The sequence below is a fragment of the Lipotes vexillifer genome, unplaced genomic scaffold, assembly GCF_000442215.2.
Source record: "Lipotes vexillifer unplaced genomic scaffold, Lipotes_vexillifer_v1.1 scaffold1052, whole genome shotgun sequence".
Classification (NCBI taxonomy): Eukaryota; Metazoa; Chordata; class Mammalia; order Artiodactyla; family Lipotidae; genus Lipotes; species Lipotes vexillifer.
The window spans coordinates 341,257-347,983 of NW_006798212.1; positions in this window are offsets into that span (position 1 = coordinate 341,257).

Sequence of the window (6,727 nt, forward strand, 5' to 3'; positions counted from 1 at the left end):
TATAAAGGTAAAAGTCTAGAGCATATTCTGTGCCACACGAGACAATGAAGAATAAAAGGATGGTCAAACAGCAAAGGCATTAAGGATGCAGTGGTGAGGGAGACCAATACGACAGGAAGAGTCTAGGAAGGGGAGCTTCATCAGCAAGTATGACCACAGCTGGTCCTGAAGGTGAGTAGGATTTGATTAGCCAAAAGCTGGTGTCAAGGCTATGCAGAAGAAATGAACTGCATGTATATGAAGTGTAGAGTCTGCACCAAGCACAGCAGGCAAATGGGAGAGGAACAAGAACACTTACGACTGATTGAGCCAATTCCCTCACCAGCTATACAGCACAAGGCCTCTTGGAGAATAATTACTGACACTCATCAATACCTCAATATATCCATGATCATCTCCATTTTTTTTCAGCTTCACGAGGACCACATGGAGAGAATGTAAAGCATGCCACAGGGTATCCAGACATTCTGAGCCCTTAAAGAAATAGAATCTGATGGTCGGGGTGTTTTTAAATAGAAAAGAAGCAGATCTCTGGTCCCAATGCATTTTCTGATCCTAGTTAGAAATAAAGATCTGTGCCACAGCATTGGGCCTTGGTCTCAAAGTCAGTAGGTCTGGGTCCTAGTATCTTGAGGATGCTCACAAGTGAGACAGTCTCTGGGCTTCAGTTTCCCAGCTGTAACGTGACAGTTTGGGATTATAGGATTTCTCAGGCCCCTTCTAATTTAACATTCAGTAATTAATTGAATAAATCATCCATTCATTAAACACTTACTGAGAGCCTGCCATATGTAAGGCAATTTGTTAGGAGCTGTGATGGATACAAAGAGAGTTAATCATTCACAGTTATTTATTCATCACTAGGCAAAACTCTGAAGCAAATATTTGCCCCCTTTCCCCATCCTTATACTGAGAGACTCACTTGGACACTCCATAGAGGGCTGGCCTCTGGCCCACTGAACTCAGGCTGTCAGGATTTCTTCTAGCCAATCTGCTGCCTCTTCTTTATCTTTATTTTACTCCTTCCCCTAAGTTTCCTCAAGGAAACTCCACCTCTCTGCATTTCATTCCCTAGGGGGTCCTGTACTCAGCCTTCCAGGGTGAGAATCAATTCATCTGACAACTCAAAAATGTCAAAGCCCAAAACAAAGAAAAGAGGGGGCTACATTTGAAGAATCTGAAGGTAAATGTGGGCTTCAATCTTTTTTTCTTTCTATGTATTAGTGACTACAATCAGAAGTTAATGTGGATAAAACAAAGCAAAAAGAAAGAAAATATTTACCAAGGCTTATTGGTGCTGTCAAGTTAAGTGCTGTCATGTATCATCTTATTTGATCTGCAAAACCATCTGTGACAACAGTTTGTTATCCTCACAGATGAACCTGAGGTAAGGAGTAGGCAGTGAACTGGCCCAGGTCCAAAGTGCCAGGGCCAGGAGTAATCTCGATTTGGCTTAATACTAAACCAATGCTCTTTCCGGTAAACCAGCTAATCCACAGGTATGTTTCCAGGCTGCCAGTTATGTTTCAACCATTTATGTGGTATACCAACTAATAGTTGAAGTAACAAAGAATTTTATAAAAAATACAGTAGATTCAATTTATTTATAATAATGTCAACTTCGGTGACTTCATTCCAACATGCCTTTTTGTTCAAAGTAGGAGACTTACAGCCCAAGTTGGGGGCTTACACATAATTCCTGCCACAGGAATATTTGCTCACACAATGCCATAGGTCATTCATATTGTAGCTGAAAAAAAAAGTTGGATAGTACTATCAATAAATGGCAATCAGGTGAATGTGGGGATTCTCTGAAGGCAGGTGAGCCTTCCTTCAGTCCTGTATATATGTTCTGCTGACCCCACATCTTTAAAGGAGGGGTATGTGTATGTGTGTCAGAGAGGGGGGAGAGGAAGTGGGTGAGAGGGAAGGAGTGGGGGAAGGAGTGGGAGAAGGAGGGGGAGAGGAAAAGAACACAAAACAGAGAGGCAGAAACAGCTCTCCAATACCCACAAGGAGTTAATTTGGACCACCATGACTCTACGGCAACTGAGCTTTTAACGATTTATACAACAAAAGTAGAAGCTTTTCTAAGCTGTATTATTATATATGTAGCTGTGTTTTTAATTTTTTTTTTTTTTGCTGTATGCGGGCCTCTCACTGTTGTGGCTTCTCCCATTACAGAGCACAGACTCAGGATGCACAGGCTCAGCGGCCATGGCTCACGGGCCCAGCCGCTCTGCGACATGTGGGATCTTCCTGGACCGGGCCACGAACCCGTGTCCCCTGCATTGGCAGGCGGACTCTCAACCACTGCGCCACCAGGGAAGCCCCTTTTTAATATTTTTACTGCCCAGAGTCATTGTGATAATCATATACTATTTTGTAAAATACAGTGATGCCCTTAAAGATAAATCATGTGCTCAAGGATGTATACCTCTCCCCTAAGGAGCTCCTGATTACTTTGCTTTTAGTGCTCAAGGGCACTTTAACAAATGAGTCCTATTTCCCTTGTCTGGAAGGAGGGTGTTTGGAAGAAAAACTTGTCTGGGTATAGGACACATATTGAACCAATGGGCATACCAGGTTAAAAATGCAGAATGGAGAGTATAGTTGAGCCAGAAAGGACAATTAGAAAAATGAAACCAGAAAATAAGCCAGCACAATACTTGATGCAACCCAAAGCAAAGATATGGGATGGGATGAAGGAATGGGTTCTGGAGAGTTAGAGACAGCAGCAAAGTCAACAGATGATAAGCCAGACCCTGCTCATCTTGTTCATGGTGTGGTTTCTTTACAAGCAGTAATGTGCCTTCAAAATATAATCACTGCTTGGGGCTTCCCTGGTGGCGCAGTGCTTGAGAGTCCGCCTGCCGATGCGGGGGACGCGGGTTCGTGCCCCGTTTCGGGAGGATCCCGCGTGCCGCGGAGCGGCTGGGCCCGTGAGCCGCGGCCGCTGGGCCTGCGCGTCCGGAGCCTGTGCTCCGCAAATGGGAGAGGCCACAACAGTGAGAGGCCCGCATAACGCAAGGAAAAAAAAAAAAAAAAAAAAATATAATCACTGCTTGCTATTTGCTATTTCTCTGACTCCTCCCTTGCTATCTTATCAGTATCAATGTCTACATGGAAACTCCTGTGGCCCTCTAATCACCTGTTGCAGCTATAGACTTTAAAAACAGAAAGACAGCTGATAGAACTATTAAGTTAAAAAAGAATGAACTGGCTCTGAGTGAGGGCCTACAGGTAACAGAGTATTTGGGTCTGTGTATGACATCTATTATGGTTACCCAGATACTTTCTTCATTTATTTCTGAATTTCATCTATGCTTTAGATAGGGAGATGGTAAAATCTGGATAGATAATTGCATTCCTTCCCTGGGACTGCCATAACATAGTCCACACACTGCGTGGCTTAAACAACAGAAATCATTGTTTCAATAGTCTGGAGGCTAGAAGTCTGAGATCAGGGTGTCGGCAGGGTTGGTTCCTTCGGGGCTGTGAGGGAAAAGCTGTTCTATGCCTCTCCCTTAGCTTTTGGTGGTTTGCTGGCAATTTTTGGAGATTCATCACCTAAATCTCTGCCTTCATCTTCAAATGGCATTCTCCATATGCGTGTCTTGTCCAAAATTCCACTTTTTATAAGGACACAGTCATATTGGATTAGGGCCCACATTTTAATGACCTCATCTTAACTTGATCATCTGCAAAGATCCTCTTTCCAAATTAAGGTCATGTTCACAGGTACTGGGAGTCAGGACTTCAGCATTTTTGGGGCGAGTGCATAGCTCAACCCATAACAATAATTTTACTCTGTGTAAGTGTGTGCAGGTGTGGGTGTTCGTAAAGGAAAAGAAACTCTATTTAGGCTCCTATGTAAATGGGGCCCCTGTGCGGTAGGCCTTTTCCTACTCAGGTGTCCAGAGATGATGGAATTCTTCCCTGTTATAAAAGGCAAACCCATCAAATCTGAGTAGACCATAAGGCTCAGGGGCTTGGTGCTCTATTCTCTCAAGAGTGGGAGATGCCAGGGACTCCCTAGCCAGAGTGCAGTGGGGAGGAAAAGAAGGGCACTCAGAACCTCAGAAATCAGAATAAGGATCTTCTGTCACTACACAACCAAGAAGGGTCCCCTCTGTCACTCCCATATCTTCACAGAGCAGTAAGGAGGAAAGAGAGTGCCTAGAAGAAGTTAGGAAAGATAAAACTATTGGTTTAGAGTAACAGGAAATAGGAAATCAAAATGGGATTAAGTATGGATAAAAGTAATTTTTTATGAGTTGTGTTTGTTAGTAGGTCCCAGACTTGTAAGTTCAATCGAGTAATTCTCATTGATGTAAAGAATTTCCTTTCATAGTCATTTATTCAACAAATATTCATTGAGCATCTACCACATGACATGAATTTTGGTGACTGGGTATAAAATGGTAAGTCACAATCTTTCTTTTGAGATAACAGTCCTGAGTAGCTACTAGGGTTTTGAGGTTAAAAAGACCTGAGATCAAATTTCATTTGCACAGTCTATTTTTACCTTAGGTGTAAAATGGAGACAATAATAATACTTAATCACAGTATTTTTGTTAAAAGAAAGTTAGCTATTATATGGAAAGTACTTAGCATAGTGCCTGGAAAACATTAAGTGTCATGAGTGCAATTATCTATGTTATGATATATTAATAATTAATATTATTATGATTACATATGTAGCACAGAAGAGGAAAGAATTAATTCTGATGGGGAAAGTGTAAGAATGGATTCACCAATGAGATGACACTCAGCCTGGTCCTTAAAATGAGGTTTAGGATGAGAGATGAAGCAAAAGAAATTAAATAACAAATAATATTCCACCTTTTCTACCATAGACACTGAAATTGCCCTGCTCTGGCATTTTAATCACAGCCTTATAGCAAACACACACATAAAAAGAATTTTCAGCTATTGCTGAGGTCCATAAATTATTATAGATGTTACTTCAAAAGGTAAAGAGAGAATAGAGTAGTGAAATATAACTGGAGATAAAAAAAGAGTAGTTCAAATAAATATATGTACCATTTACAGATACAAGAATTACATTTTGCAGGACAATATCATCTCCCTGTCTGTCTAGAGTTTTACTTCCCAGACGGAATTTTGTACCACACAGTTAAGGTTAGTGACCACCAAAAAAGCAAGACAGAACCACATGATCACTTTTTTATCAACAGTTAGAGTGCACATACAGGGTGGCAATTTTTAAGCCTCTCCCTTCAAACCTGAAGGGTAACTTGGAACCATCTGACAGGAGATGACAACACGAAAGTTTGATGTCGGAAAACTGGTCATGTGAAGCGCGATTCAAAATACTGACTTCAGTGTAAAAATCCTTAAAGAGTGCTGCCACAGGTGACCAAAAAAAAAAAAAAGAAAAAGAAAAGAAAATCAAAGGGAGAAAACCTGGAGAGAACTCAAACTTCAATAAGACCCTTAAAAAGCCCTGGGGAAAAAGACACTATAAACATCTTTCGTAGAAAAAGTTACAGACAGAAAACAGAAAGAACAGATAAAAAGTAGAAAACATCCCTCAAAGGGTAAGTGTAGTAGGAAAATTAACCGTAAAAGATACAAATAATTCATAAACTAAAACATTATGTATGATTCCTAGTACTTTAATAAGATAATTTCTAAAACACAATTTTTCATATTTCAAACAAGAAGTCTGGTTAAAAGGGGGGGGTGGGGAAAATGAAGGTGGATGATTAACCAAGAAGGAAAACACTGGAATATTTACATATAACATAATATATATATATATATATATATATATACACACATTATGATATACTACATATAATGCAATTAAAATAATAAATGCAGAAGTTTGTTCTCTATTTCTTAAAGAAGATAAGAAAGAATTATTATTTGGAAGCTTAGTCTTAGCAAAGAAAGGTTTTTAGCATTGATCTATACGGGGCCAAAAATATCAAAGAAGATCACAACCCTTGTAAAGATTTTATAAATACTGCAAAGAAACAAAACATTCAGGGAGAATGGTCAGCATTGTAGTTAATCTTTCTAAAGGGTAAACATTATTAACTGTGGCTCTGCCTCTGAGAAATATGGATGGACCCTGGGATCATGCCCCAGTCAGTAAGAATCCAACACTATGCACGTGATCCTCAGTGGGTCTAATGATGAATAAAATATGAATGCTGTCCTTAAAGTTCCTTTAGTATGGTTTTTCAGTCACTAAATCTGTTGACAAAGCAAACCCTCCTTGCTCCAGCTTAAATTTGCATTTCATTTATTCATCCAATAGGCATAACTGAACACCTGGTATTAGGACCTGAGAATACTAAAATAAACAGAAGGGAAACGTTGCTCTCAAAGAACAGGGTTAATGGAGGAGATCATGCATTTGTAGTATCACAGTAGTGGTCATATCTAGCTGTTCGTGGTTAATTAGTAGGGAACCAGAGATAAAGAAAAAATATGTGAGACTGTTTGACTATCCTAACAGGACTAAATTATGTTTTCAGTGACAAAGGCAGAGTCACTAATAGATTTGTTCCAGGTTGAAATGAATATTGAGACTTCTTGGTGCTACTGGGTCACTGTTTTTATCTGGGGTGTGTTTGGCTATAGCCAATATTGTAATTCACAAGTGTGTTCTCACCATGGGAATGAAAATGGAGGGCTTGTGAAAACAGGGTTCAGGACACTGGAGAGGGGTCCAAGCACAGACTATAAAGGG